This window comes from Patagioenas fasciata, chromosome 6, assembly GCF_037038585.1.
Source record: "Patagioenas fasciata isolate bPatFas1 chromosome 6, bPatFas1.hap1, whole genome shotgun sequence".
NCBI lineage: Eukaryota > Metazoa > Chordata > Aves > Columbiformes > Columbidae > Patagioenas > Patagioenas fasciata.
Genome location: NC_092525.1, coordinates 17,904,757 through 17,919,807, shown reverse-complemented (window position 1 = coordinate 17,919,807; position 15,051 = coordinate 17,904,757). Strand labels below are relative to the sequence as shown.

Here is a 15,051-nt window from a genome sequence, read left to right as displayed (position 1 = left end):
ACTGGATAATACCGCTGCCCATCTTGAGACTTCCAGGACGGACAGGTCACCACTAAAGCTTCATCTGAATTTCCTACTTGTTCTTTCAACTTTCGACGATCATTTCTGAGTAACTGGTTCAGAGGATTACACTGCAAAGGACTGAAAGTCAACATTAAAAAGGACTAGAAATAAAGGAGTTATGCTTCAATCACTCTCAAAAAGTTTGACAGACAATTATGAAGTATCTCACTTCAGAAAGTATTTCGTTACCCTCTCTCCCTCCTGCAGCCACGCTGAGATACTGAGTCACCCTCCAACAAGATCCTCCTAGAAATCCGCGTGTTGTCGCAACAGGCTTTCTGAACACAGCGCCTCTGCCGCTCTTTGTTCAAACCATCCAAAAAAAACAGAGAAAAACCCTTCTAAAGCAAGTCTTAGTCTTATTTACTGGGCTTTACAGGAACTAATGGTCATGTATAGGAAATTCCACAGAGTAAAGTTTGTAGCCACTACAAAGCCTTCATAACAGATGGACAATTTAATCAAGACTAATCAAGCTAATCAGGTATCAACTGCAATTGTTTAATGCTACCTATATACTACCAGTGGCAACATGCAATCCTGTATATTTTTCTTATGGGACTGAGTGGCTTTTCTGGCCATCAAGGGAAAAAAAAAATGCAGAAGGAGAATCATTAACCTGAAACCTTTAAGAAAAATATTTGCTATTTTAGGGAGGTCCCAAGTTGAGTGCTATATTTGCACTACTTTATGAGGCACCTTATGCATGAATATTCATAGTAACAACTTCTCTACATTATGTTGTGCCAGCCTTATAATTTATTACTTTCTGCTCTTCTTTGACAGGAAAAGCATAACAGGAAAAGTTTGGGGGATATTTTCAGCACAACTTAGAAGAAAGAGAAGATAGATATGCCCAGACTGACTCATTTACTTAACTGTCAAGGAGCATTTGTCTGCTTCCAAAACTAATAAAAACTGGCAGTAATAAAGTCCAAGCTCAAACTGTCGAGTGAGAAAAACAGGAACTGTGCTCTAGAACTGGGGTTTCATGTTTCCCCTTTTGAACTTGATACCAGAACTAACAATATATTTTGCGTCTAAGAGACCACAAGACAAAAAAAAGTCTTCTGAATTTAGAGGGGGGAGGGTAAACTTAAAATCAATTATCTGTTGCAAAGACTCAGTTTTAACTTCAGCTAAACAGAGGCAGTGGCTTCACACACCACGTACTGCTTTTGATACTCAACGAATAAGAAAACACAGAAGGGTGAATATGGCTGAAAAGGGAGGGTTACCAGACATCCCCATCGCTGGAAATTAGGAAAGACCAGGGCAAAATAGGAAAAAAGAGAGCAGCAAGTCTGAGAAACTTTAAATCACACCTCTTCCCTCTTTATAAGCTGTGATGAAACGGGATGTTTTACAATCACAGTTCCAAAGCCTGGATTTCAAAACTAAAAACTATAGAGACAAGGAATTTTTACAAACCAGCCGGGCATTTCGCTCTTTGATCCAGGTCTGGAGCTGGACAATCTGCAAATACCACAGTGCAGCTATTCTGGGCAATAAATATTTAACTGTAGTGGGCAATAGCACATACAAAAAATACTTAGAGGAAAAAAAAAAAAGCTTTGGCGAGCAAATCTGTCTGTTAAAGTACATGCACTTCTGTAGAAAATAATGAAAAATAAAAGCAGAAGGTACATTGTGTGTACACAAACTGTGAGCTCTAACATGGCTCCTTAAGCCTCAGCTCTAAACATTCTTCACCATAAACCTACTTCCTTTTTTCTGTCCTTAAAAGCAACTTAGAAATTTAATTGCAAGTTAACAAAGTAGGAATCGTAACAACAAAACCTCTTTCAAATTTCATTACAATGTTGGTTTATCATAACATACAAATATCCCCAGTCTTAAACTGTTTGGCCTCTACAAAAATTTATGTTGTGACATCAGGAATTCCTCAGCATTTGTGGAAGCCCCGTGGATTTTAGGAAGATAAGAACCTTCCCTCCAGACCACTGCCCTAAGTCATTGTAATTGCCAGAAGGCTGTTAGCCCATGAAAAACTGACTCAAAATGCATCAACACATTAAAAGAACTATAATGCTTGACTAGTTTCAGAATTACGTTAAAGACCAGACCTAAAAAAAACCCTATTGATTTGTAACCTAACACACTGCTCTAAAATCTGGAAGCTTTTATTTTAAAGGGAAAGAGTATTTTAATGAACATTAAATCAATATTAGCTACATTAAGTAGATCTCTATATTGAAAGGTTAGAGACTTGAAAGAAAACTCACAGAAATTAGTTACAAGTGATCTCTACAAACTTTTTTTTTTTTTTTAGAAAAAAATTATCTGTAACTGCTGTAGCAACTGGAATGTATCATCCCTCCAGCAGTTTTCTTAAGAAATCCAAGAATTATCACATGAACTTCACAGAGAGGAAATACCCCGTTTTTAAACAACTAACCAAAATCTTCTCCCATGCCTTACAGCTCAGAAATCTGGTTATAATCCAGCTGCATATCTGTCTTGGTATTTACTTCTATATTGTGAAGTAAAATCGGTTCTTTTTCTCAAACAACTAAATGCACATAAGTTGTATTTAACCAGAAATTATAAAGCAAATGTTTATTTTTAGGTGACTTCTGTGCACATGCAGTGGTTATCTTCAGTCTGCAAGGCTACCTGCAGTGTCCTGCATTTCTCTACCCCGTTCTAGACACAGCCTTTCTATACACATAGACGAAAACATATTTCCTTCACTCTTAAGGGGAAATAAACACAAAAAAATCCAGCATGCTGTTGGTCTACAGACAGTCAACAAGTCAGCAGCACAGAATTTGCCACTTCCGTGTCTGAGCATCACGATGACAAACACCACAAAACACAAGCATCCCCCAGTGAACATCACCTCTGTGCTGGGGGCTCCTGGCACCATGTCTGGAGTGTCCCCAGGACACCACAGGTCACACAAAACAGCTGATCTTCCCCAGCAGGAATCCATCCATGCAGGTTTCTGAGGGAGAAGAGGGGATTCTGGCGCTCCCCACAATTTCTCCTTTCCACTCCAAACTGTGTCTTATACCAGTACTCAGGAGGGGAGACCATCTTTGGAGATCTATCCATAGTTTCTGCTCTGGCAGGACCTTCACGCACATGGAACAAGGATGCTCACACAGTGCCCGTTCCACGCTGTGCCACTCCACTCCTCTCCAACTGCGGGCTCTTGAGCACAAAAAGAAGTTCTCGATGATGCTTCTCTTTTTTTTTTTTTTAAAGTGCGTGACTCCTACACTTATGAGAATCTCAAATTTCTCATTTTCTGTTTTCTTACCAAGCCACCGGAGAGCTGGCTCTTGGTATCCATTGGCTTCCAACAAGAACCCATAGCCTGTTTCCTCCCCCTCCAGAGCACAGTGTACAATTAATGTCTTTTGAAAATCTGAAAGTTTAGTGGAACAAGACATGCAGAAAACACAAGTTCACCTGAATTTCAGCAAAAAGGCCAAGAGCCTTTTCCACAACACCCCTGTGAGCAGCATTCAATTCCTGACATCTGCAAAGAGAGAAATCCGTGTGCCACTGTCTCCTTACCATTCATAACATGGAAGCCAAAGCACATCTAGAGATTTGCCAGATTCAGAAAAACTCCCTGATATTTTTTTTAATTTGATGATAATACAAGACTTGACTTGTTTTAAACACATCAGAAATACTAGACCACTTTTTTCCTCATCAAGAAATTCTGAGCACTAATGGATTGTAAGCAGAAGTCACTGAAATCAGGGCAAAGGACTTCATTTAGGCTGCTCTAAATTTTGTTTTTGTTAGTTATCATCACATACTTAACTCCTGAAAAATACTTTGGACAAAAACTCAGAAAGAGCCACCCGGTCATTTTAGCTGGGAATGATGAAAGCTTAACCGAGAATCACAGAAGCCAACACCACCATTTTTCAATCTTGTAAATTCTTTTCTGTTTACTGTAACAAGAGAGCAAACAGATGTGGCAAGGGAAACAGAATAAGCATACCAGATATTCCAATAACATGCTATTCCATGCTAGTCATTATAATTTACTTTTTTTTTTTGGAGGACTGAAATACACAAATTCAATCTGGCAAGAAATCCAACTAGGAAATTAAATTAAAAATGGACATATCGAGGTGTTAATTTTATTAAACCACAACTTCCACGTCACAAAGTGGTTGAAGTGGGAAGGAACCTCTTGAGATCTCGTGCTCAGGCAAGAGCATCATATTTCTGAAGCATAAGATGATGTTTTGCCTAATTAAAAAAAAAAATCAGGATCAAATTATGATTTTTCTTTGCCTAAAGCCAGTGCCTTTGACTAAAACAAGTCCACGGCTATAAAATTATAATATGAAAGAGAAAAGAACACAGAGCTATTGCAAAATGAGTTGCACTGAGCTCCTCCTTCCATACACCCCTTACATTACTCATGTTCCCAGATGAAAAAATACACCAGTTAATTTTTTAAGGTCACAACTTCTGGAAATGAACAGGACCAAAAGCAAATAAAATCAGGAAGACAGACCTCAGCTGTAAACTCAGAAAGCAGGACTCAGTATGCAAAATCAAGACAGAACTCCACAACAGCATTTCTAAGTCATCAGTTTATTGTAGAATGCTTCACTTCTCAGGCCAAATTTCCAATAAGGTACCTTTTCCTCCTACCCCTTTAAAAGACATTTTATAGTTCATCACTAATTACAGATGAGAGAAAAGTGAATTACCGCATTTTTTCACAGCTTATAATGGGACGTTCATGGAGCAGGCTGCTTGCTGCTCCACAGAACTATGCCACATTATCTACCCTAAGAAGAGTTTGATTTGAAAATAAGTCCTGAAAAATTAATCCCTATTAACGCAGAGATGTAACACATTAAGTGGTTTCTTAAGACTTTGGTTGAGGCTCAGCAAATTATATGTTAGTGCTTGTTGGCTGTGCCCTGAGTACACACCAATAGATGCCTCACTGAAACCAGCAGAATAGCTTTGTAAGACCGTAAGTGTGCATTTGTTTCCAAGATCAGCATTGTTATGTCAGTCTCGCCTGCTAATTAAACCACTCTCAACTTTCCCTGTCTCTGAAACTGAGTAACTACAGGTTTTGAAAAATAAACACCTTGAAAAGGTCTGGGAAAGCTGATGATGTTGGCTGCTTTTGCAAGCTTCTAAACCATATCTAAGAGAGAGGATTTTCTTTTAAAATGTAATTCCGTCACTTCTAAAATTACTTCAGCTGCGAGCAGATGTCCATGCTTTTTGTGCAGGCAACAGAGCCTGGTGAAGATGTTACTATTTTACTGGTGGCTACCAGTCTTTGCTGGCAAAAAAAGAAAGTGTAAATGGTTCAGTGAGGTTTTTCCGACAGAAAGGGAGCAATAAGCACCTGGGGATGGTACATCCCAAGTGGTGGTAATGAATGTGCGAACTGTCTTGGCCTCGAATGCAGAACTAGAATTGATTAAATGGTTTTTAAAAAGTGAGCTGAAGTGTGTGGCAAATCTTATTTCCAGCTGGAGTCATGCAAAAAAGTTGCAGTTCTAACAAGAGCCTTTGCCAGCTTCAGCAAAATTATCAGGAAGAGACAGCAGTTTGCACCTCAGTTCTGTTTTAAAGGGTGAACTCACCAGAACTTGGCACAAATCAAGTTCTTTCTGTAATTACTCAGCTTCACTGATAGGCACTGTCTGTGCAGAACTGAGCCTGTGTGGAACTCTAAACACAAATGGGAGTTAGTCACGTATATGTACACAAACAAGCACGGCAGTTCACACTAACTGCTAATTAAACGTTACCGAGCAGTTAAGTAATAAAGATATAATGGATTGAAAAATTTTAAGGGATTTGTTCATCGGAGAAAGCATGAAACAATCTGAAGGCACGCAACAGGTGAAGGTGATCCAGATTTCTCGCCCTGAAGAGGCAGAGTCCTGTCATAGATTTATGGGTTGGCAGGCCCTGCCCTTGTCATATAAAATTAATACATAAATGCTTCTTCGCATGCTAAATGATGTGCAAAGCACAGCAACAGGCATGCGCTGCATTGCAAGTCAGCTCTAGAGAAAAATATTTTGTATACACTGGGCTATATGAAGTTGTTAAATTGCTTCCACCAGTGTTTCTTCAGCACAATTTCCACAAGTGTCCAATTTCACACACTCCTGCAGAAGGCAGTGGGGAGCTGGTGAGAAGCCTGAGCTGCAACATTAATCCGAAGGGTGACATGTCATGACAGGAGCGTCTTAAGAAGAATGTGCTGCTGTGATCTGCAAGGTGAAACCACAGCCTCGCCGATACCCGGCTCATCTCCTTCCTCCACACACATCCTCAGCCAAGGAAAACACAGGCTCGTTTTCCACGGAATTCAATGGCAGCCTTTTAAGAACATGGTGCGATTAAACCTGGACATACCGCATGCTTCTATTGCAAGGTGAACTTGCTGTCAATCCCAACAAAGGGTCAACAGTGAATTCGCACGCAGCCAGGCCAATGTGACCGGCGTCCCAGGTTTTAGTTGTTCCAGGATTTAAAGGGTGCCCTTTTTTAAGCAAAGTGAGCCCTGTTTGCTGATGTATCTCGCTTATATAGATGTAACTTGGCTGTGTTGTAAGTCACATGTACAGGAAGCTGAAAGGACTGTAAAACCCACAGGACTTTTTTTTTTTTAACTTGGCAGAAGAGAGCTGTTGTTCTTTTGTAAAAATAAAGCTCTTTAAGTCAGCTATCCCTGTATGTCCTTTCACTTACCACCTGTGGCTTTGACAGTGAAATCAAACCCATGCTCTCCTGTATTAATCAATTCCACACTTACAAGAAAGGTGTTCATGGCCATTAATTACTACTCAAATAAGTGCACATAAAACAACACAAGCTGATTTTTTTCCCAGATGATGCTGGTGGTAAGACAGAGGCTTCCGAGTGAGAATCCCTGTTGGAAACGCTCGTGCCAGCAACTTGCATCTACATACAACATGTTCATCAGGGTACAGGGGCTTGTTCTTTATCATCCATAAACACAACTGCTGTCCCTCCTTCGCGGGGGCAACGATACAGCAGAACAAACACAAGGAGAAGCTTGCTCAGCAACGAACAGTTATGGTCATTCAAAAAAAATGAGGATCACCCAGGCTCCTTTTCTCTGACTACATCAGCACTTTGCAGAATCTGGATTAACTCTTCACTATTCCCTGTCTTTAGGGGACAGAGTTATTAAGAGACTTTCTAAAGATCAATATGTAACAGTCAAATAAAATATATTTAAGCCATTCCCAGCACTGATGCTTCTAATAGAAAAACAGGCAGAAAAGTCACAAGGCTGTGACACCATTTCAGCAGAACGTGGTGTCCATGGCAGCCTGTACACCACTCATACAGACTTCACCATTACAAACAGCAGAAGCAAGTGCTAAATTTTAGACCTACAGCTGTTCCGTCAATAATAAGTCAAATGCACCTTTCTCTCCCTTCAGCAGAAGTCTTAAGAACAAGAAAGAAGGGCTGAAGATTCAAATAAGGAAAAAAATATGGTTTAATACAAATGCAACACAAATCAACAGCAGGAAAACACAAAAAGGCAAACAGTGCATTCGTAATCTTGTTTTCAGTGGGGAGGATAACTCCTGCAGAACAGAGAGCCCCAGCACAGGTCACAGAGCTGGAAGAGGTGACAAGAGATGCTGATCCATACAAGTCGGGCTCACTGATTTAACCCCCTGGTTCGTTTTGAACTTTTAAACTCTCTAAACAGACAGGCTCTGGCAATTTCAAAATTATTAGCATCTGTTTTGCCATACTTTGAGGAAAAGCGAAATACAGAAGTGTTCAGGAAGAGAAAGGTTATTTCTTGTGTGTCTTCAATAAATATGAAAGACACAGTGCATAAGAAAAACATATAAGTGAATTGCAAATGCCAGTTTATAGTTGTTCTTAATCAAAAACCTCAGAACTGAGGGTGGCCACATTTTCTTTCCATGCAGGAGCCCACCAGCTTGAGCTAAGACCCTAGGGACGATAAAAAAAAAGCAAGCCATGCAAAATCACAGATTTAAATATAAAAGGCTGAGCCTAATGCAACACTTAAGCTAAATGGTAGAAAGAAAATGGTAGAAAGAAAAAAAAGATAAACAAACCTGCTTTGAATTTGTTATTCTATTTGGTAAAATCCAGGAGTGCAAAGACAGGTATTTATGGATGGCAAGCAACAGGAAGTTATTTAGACTGTAAAAGTGCCAAGGCTTTTCATGTTTGTTTTGTTTAATGTATCTCTTTGTGCTGCTAGTGTCTCAAAATGAGTACAATAGCAAGTTCTGCCAAATTAATTTCCTGAAAAACTGAGGCCACATACAAACAGATTTCTTGCAAGCGTTCCCTCCCCTGTCCAAGTCACAGCTCTAGCATGATCTCCATTTCTGATGTAAAAAGGCAGAAGGCTCAGATCTGTCCCTCCTCCTGCCATGAAAGGTGTCAGGATTTTTGCCAGCACAGCCCTGGGCATGGCAGCTCTCCCAGCAGATCCAGGTACAAGCTCCCAGGTTGAACAACAATTTTTTCCTGTTCAGAATAGCTGAGTCAATATTACCTCAATCTCAACTTCCAGCCAGTAAAATTAAGAGGTTTAAAAGATTTGAAGTGGAAGACCAACAAATATTTTGACAGAATATGCCCCAGATGGAAGGGTAATTGTTAAGAGTATCACTAAAAACTGAATATGTCAATATCCTGCTAAATTCCAGCTGGGCCACCTGATGGGCAATCCAGACTCTGCTCAGTCTTTGAATAGCTGGAAATCAAACAAAACACTCAAGGAACAGTTTAAACAGCACTTGATGTCCAAAACTGCTAAAAACTTGCACTGTGTTCATGTATCGGTGCCTCAGCAAGCCAGGGCCCCTCTCAGATCCACTTGGCAAACGAGGGAGATTTTGCAGCACAGTCTGAGGAACGCACACATTATCCTTCAGAGTTTTCTCCTGGAAGTATGAACAGCAGTGGTCACTTAGATTTTGTGTTCAAAGGGAATTAAACCTTTGGGACTGGAGAGGGAATGTAGCATTTCCTGGAGAGAGAGGGGGAGAAAAGCGCTGAAGGTTTTTTAGCCAAAGTTGGGCACTGGCCAGAGACGCAGCTGAGATTAAAACACCCCAAGGCTTCTAAACCCACTGAGTGCTGTGTTTTATGCTTCTCCACCTGCAGAGCAACACCTTATCTTTGTGAATCTCCCTGTCTCCTCCTCTAGTACACACACAGGCAACCCAGGGCTTGACTCATGGCAAATCCTACGTGCTTCAAAAGTCAGAGAATTAAATACTGAATTTATTCAATTTATTAGCAGACCCTCCTTTATGTAGTAGACCAGCTTCAAAGGAGGAGTCCAAAATATTTCACAGACCAAAGCTGGCAGAGACATGCATTTACGATGGATGAGTTTCTTGAAGCCGGCTGTCCTGTAAAAGCCTGTTCTTTAGTAACAAGCCCTTTCTGTTCCTTCGGGGACTCCATAGCTACAGCAGAACAGTGTCATGGAATTTCTGGAAGATGGTTTGTTTACTATCAGAACCGCTGACAAAGCAGAATCAATAGCAACACCAAGTAATTACTCTAATACAAATTATTTTCCTATTCTTTGGTTAGAGCTGGTCCAGAGAAGAGCCACACAAGTGACCTGAGGGTTGAAGCACCTCTGAAGATTCAAAGCAGACATGAGGAAGAAATTGTTGCCCTGAGGGTGGTGAGAGCCTGTCCCAAGTTCGCCACAGAGGTGGTGGATGAACCATCCCTGGAGACATCCCAGGCCAGGCTGGACGGGGCTCTGAGCAACCTGAGCTGGTGAAGATGTCCCTGCTCATGGCAGGGGTGGCACTGGGGGAGCTGGGAAGGTCCCTCCAACCCAAACAATACTGTGATTCTATAACTGCACTTGTTCATAATCAAAACTCTTCAAGCACAAACTCCAGTTTGATTTTTCCCAGGCTCTCACCACTACCTCACTCCTTAGTTCAGGACAACATGCACATCCTCCACTTTTCCATCAACTTCCAGTTTTTCATTCGTATTATACCTTTCACAACCTGCAGGGAAAAAAAAATCCTAACAGATATTTTTATGGACCAGCTGTTTCAATGTATAATCACGATAACATAACTTGCAGAGAACCATATCTGTGTCACTGCCATCAAACAACTCATACTGTCAGATGATGGTAAAAGGTAACTATATACAATATAAGAGATACAGACTATACTTTTCCAAGTAGAAGCTGCTCTTCCAGTTTCCTGTAGCTCAGTTTTTCTGCCAGTTACGCAAGTTATGTTACATTTATATAACCAGTTCAGGGGAAAAAAGAAGATAATTATTCTAGCCAGCCTGTCTGAACTTTTATAAGCCCTTGAGCATGAAGAGAATGTTAGGACCTGTTCCTTAAAAATCCACCTGTGCTCAACAGGCCAGGAAATTCAAACCACTAAATCGCACTTCCGTTCTTTCCCCCTCCCATTTGAATAGAGAGAAATTGCAACCAATTTGCCCAAGAGAACCATCATCAACTTATTTTTCCAGTAACCTAGTGCTTTTTAGCATTGTTTCCGTTTTTTGGAAGGTCTAGTGAATGGGAAAACAAGTACTAGACGGGGTACCCAAAGCGCTGCTAAAGGCATCGAGTGAGTGAGCAGAATAATCTCTCCCCCCCCCCCCCCCCCCACCCCGAGTCTGTCACTTCATGTACTGTACAGAAACTACAGCACTAGACAGAACTAACAATTTGGCTGTAAAACACCCCAAAATGCTGTTCTTTTGAGATTCCACTTTTCTTCTTGATGAGGTTCAAGTGCATTTGTCTCAGAACTGAGCAGGGTCAGCCCATGAAAAGCTTTCTCTGCAAAAGGCAGGTTCTGAGTATTAACTGCCTGAATCACGTGCTGAGCTGTAAAAGCCATTTTCTATCAATTTGGCAAGTGCTTGCCATTACCAATACCTGAAATCTAATTGCATTTTAAGTGCTTTAGCAATCTAAAGCAACTCTGAGTGTATTTACGGGAATAATGCTTGATCTTTAAGAAAATGTAATATTGCCTGTTTATTGTCCAAAAGAAAACATTTTATCATTTTTAACTGCTGTTGGACATGAGACGAGTCAGGAACTAAGGCCCAACTCAGTATTCCCTCCATAAACTGGTGTCTCAGTGTTCTCCTAACAATTCTTTTCACATCTAAATACAAACCAGTCTTAAAGGTTTGGTTTTATGTGCAAAAGCTACAACCTCTCAAATCAATTCAAACATCTTTATATTTATGTAAACACAGGGCAGCTCTTTCTTGTGCAGTTCATGCCCAACAGAGCGTAGAGATCCAAGGGTTCTCCGTTTGGGTTTGTTGCTGTATTTTGAGCTTCTCTTCCTCATACCAAGTCAGGCAGCAGCATGATGCCAAGAAACCTGAGGCCAGTTCTGCAGGTGAAAAGGGTATTTCAGCTCTTATTTGAGGGAAGACGGGGAGGTACGTGGTAGGAAAAAGGCAAAATCCTCCTGTCTGAAACAGCAGGCATCACTGTCCAGATGCTGCCTACGAAAACGGAAAGATTCTTCCCCTCTACACAAAAAAGGGAAGCTAGTTTCTGTGAATTCAGTCTTTCATTTGCAAGACTGCGAACTACTACAGGAACGTCAATCGAAATTTACTGAATTGGTATCACTTATTTTTCAAACAAAGAGCCCTGGATCAGTTCCAGCCCCCCAAGAGGTAAGGTAAAAGAATTAAAGTAACTTTAAATTGCAGACTCTGTTTGACTAAGAAAAAAAATTAGTTTAAAAGGTGTCTTGATTTTACCCACCAAGTCTGTTCAGTGACTCTTCAGGAACACTTCAGCTTTTTGCTTTGCAACTGATATAAGTTTGCTTTCCAAAGTTTTGCTCCAGATCTTACTTCTCATTTGTTTTGTTGTTTGTTGGATTTTTTTAACTAAACTGATTGAACAAACAAGTCAGTTTGGACATAGATCTTACTTCTCATTTGTTTTGTTGTTTGTTGGATTTTTTTAACTAAACTGATTGAACAAACAAGTCAGTTTGGACATACAGAAACAGCATATTCCTGAACAGTTTGAGATTTACAGAATCTACCTCTCAGAAAAGGCCACATTAATTCTGAAAGATTTTTTGCAGTGCAGAGACTTCCAGGAGTTCACAAACCTAAAGTTATTCCAGTTCCGTGTTTATATTCTTGTGCAAATTTAAACCCACTCGCCTTGGCTTTTCACAGGTTTTTCACCCAACCTTTCACAAAGGTCAAATGTTTGCAGTTTTGCTCTGTCCGAGCACAGTATATTCTCTGTTCCACTGGGCTTCGGGACAAACGGCTTGCAGATCCTTAGATAAGTCAGATATTTAAGGAGAACAGAAGCACTAAAAATGTATTGACAAAAACACTTGTAAAATCTGCCTGTGGTCGCTTTTAACTTTTAACTCTGCAAATGATGGCAAGAGCCTGTTTGCTCAAACGTGAGCAGCGTGTCTTTAACTGGCTGTGTTTCAATGCACCTGTCTCGGTGTCACCCAGCACAAACTCCGATCAAGGTGCAACTTCCTGTGTGTTTTAAAAACAAGTCCTGGAGGAAATGCCTACCAGGCCCCATATATGGTCAAAACTGAACTTAATACTGAGCTTCAGCAGACACAAATAAAATCCTCAGCTCAAGAATAAAATTGCAGAGAGTTACGACCAAGAGTTAAACTGGGCTAATTGGAGTTGCGTTTAAACACTGACGCAACTTTGAATTATTTCCATTCCCCTCAAAAAAAAAAAAAAAAAAATATTTGCACTGCATTTATCTGCACTGTTCTCTATGCCTCAAAATATATCCCTCCCATCTCTAATTGCCCTGTTAGCCACAGGCTTCCCCAGCATCACCCCATCCTTCTCTTAAGCTGTTCAACAGAGACAGGTCCCCCTCTCCTGCCACACCGAGCGACTGACATGTCCTTCTGCCAACAACCAACATGGTCAGTACCGGGTCAACATGCTTCACACTTTGATGTCCTGGTGCTCCTCACATATGAACTTTCTGTAAGTATTTTGAAAACCCCAACTGACAGCAATTGACAGCAATTTTTTTCACACACACACAGAGAAAGCAAATTACATTTTTAGGTGTCTGGAGAAAGTGGAAATTAGGCACAACTTGCCAAGGGCCAGGTTATCTGCTCCACATCCCTGCTTGTCCTTTGGGTGACAGACACCCGGCCAACAGGTGTCCTGGCTGTCAGCATCCTGGGGGAAGGGAGCACCTACAGAGAGGGCTGAAAGGTGTCCCGAGTGTCTCTATCCCTAACAGAGGAACAGATGCCGGACTGATAGCTGGACCCCATCCGTTTTTCCAAGCCCTGAATTTGCACAGACACACAAGGCAGCAGCATCTCCACAGCAGCTCCACTTGCAGAGAAGCCTGAGGGCTCCCGGGAGCTCACGGGGGTCCGAGCTCACTCACGAGCACCTGCGTATTTTTTACATTTCACCCATGTCCACCACCAGCGGGCAGAACCGAAGTTATTTCATTCTGGTTCCTCCTCAGCACCAGGGCCCGGCCTTCCCCGCCGCCGCTCGCCGAAACGTGGCTCTGAACACCCGCTTCACGAGGCCGGCACCCCGCAGACTCGTCCCCCGTCGCTCCCGGGCCCGGCACCCCGCAGACTCGTCCCCCGCTGCTCCCGGGCCCTCTGTGCTGAGGGGAGCCCTGCACCCCTACGCCGGGCCCGCCCGCCGCGCTGAGCCCGGGAAACTCCCGCGCCGCCTCCGCGCCCGGCGCCGGCGGCCATCTCGGGAGCGCCTCTCAGGGAAGCGCCTGCCGCTCGCGCCGCCCTCCCGGCTCCCCTCGGCCCAGGGCCCGGCGAGGGGGCCGCAGAAACCCCCTCCGGCCCCACTCACCGCTTCCGTCGCGCCTCGCCGGGGCGAACGAGAGGCGATGGCGGGGCGGCCGTGTCGCTCAGCCGCAGCCCCGCGGGGCTGGGGGGGCGGCGAGGCTCAGCCCGACCCGGCCCGGTGACCAGGAGACCGCAGCCCGCGGGTCCCAGCGGCGGCAGGGCGGCGGTCCCGGCACGGCGGCAGCGGCGTCCACCCGCGGAGCATGCGCGGGGCCGGGCCCGCCCGGGGGTGGTGCCTGACGGGGGCCGCCTCCCGCCGGCCGCGCTGAGGAGGCGGTCGCGGCGCTGCGAGGCCGCTGCCGAGGGGACTTGCCGGCACGCGGGAGGCAGAGGGCCGGTCAGGCCCTCAGAGGCCGCCGGGTGCCGGCGGGCATAGAATCACAGAGTCGTTTCAGTTGGAAGAGACCTTCAGGATCATTGAGTCCAACCATAACCTAACCCAACTTTAGCACTAAACCATGTCCCTAAGAATCTCATCTCCGCATCCGTTCAACCCCTCCAGGGATGGTGACTCCACCACTGCCCTGGGCAGCCTGTTCCAATGCCCGACAGCCCTTTGCGGAAGAAATCGTTCCCCAGATTCAACCTCAACCTCCCCTGGTGCAACTTGAGGCCATTTCCTCTGGTCCTGGTGCTTTTTCCTTGGGAGCAGAGCCCAACCCCCCTGGCTCCAAGCTCCTTTCAGGCAGTTGAGAGATCAGAAGGTCTCCCCTCAGCTCCTGTTCTCCAGACTGAAACCCCAGGTCTCTCAGCCGCTCCCATCACACTTGTGCTCCAGCCCCTCACCAGCTCTGTTGCCTCCTCTGCGCTTCCTCTAGTATCTCAATGTCCTTCTTATGATGAGGGGCCCAAAACTGACCACAGGATTCAAGGTGTGGCCTCACCAGCGCCGAGTACAGTGGCACAATCACTTCCCTAGCCCTGCTGGCCACACTGTTCCTGATACAAGCCAGGATGCTCATGGCCTTTTTGGCCACCTGGGCACACACTGGTTCATGTTCAGCCACCTGCCACCAACACCCCCAGACCCCGTTCTGCACATCCATACCCAGGCCACAGTGTGCACTGGGAGAAGGAGCTTAAAATGGATCTGTCT

At 43.6% G+C, this 15,051-nt stretch overlaps 1 protein-coding gene across 2 annotated transcripts in view; it reads right to left on the bottom strand.

The window, feature by feature from the left end:
• Window positions 1–14,133, bottom strand: part of JAK1 (Janus kinase 1) — a 57,675-nt gene extending 43,542 nt beyond the window's left edge. For both annotated transcript variants that reach the window (XM_065841829.2, XM_071810068.1), the window contains exon 1: window positions 13,960–14,133. The gene's annotated coding sequence lies outside the window, so the exon portion shown is untranslated. The remainder of the gene's footprint in view (window positions 1–13,959) is intronic.
• Between the last annotated feature and the right edge of the window lie 918 nt (window positions 14,134–15,051).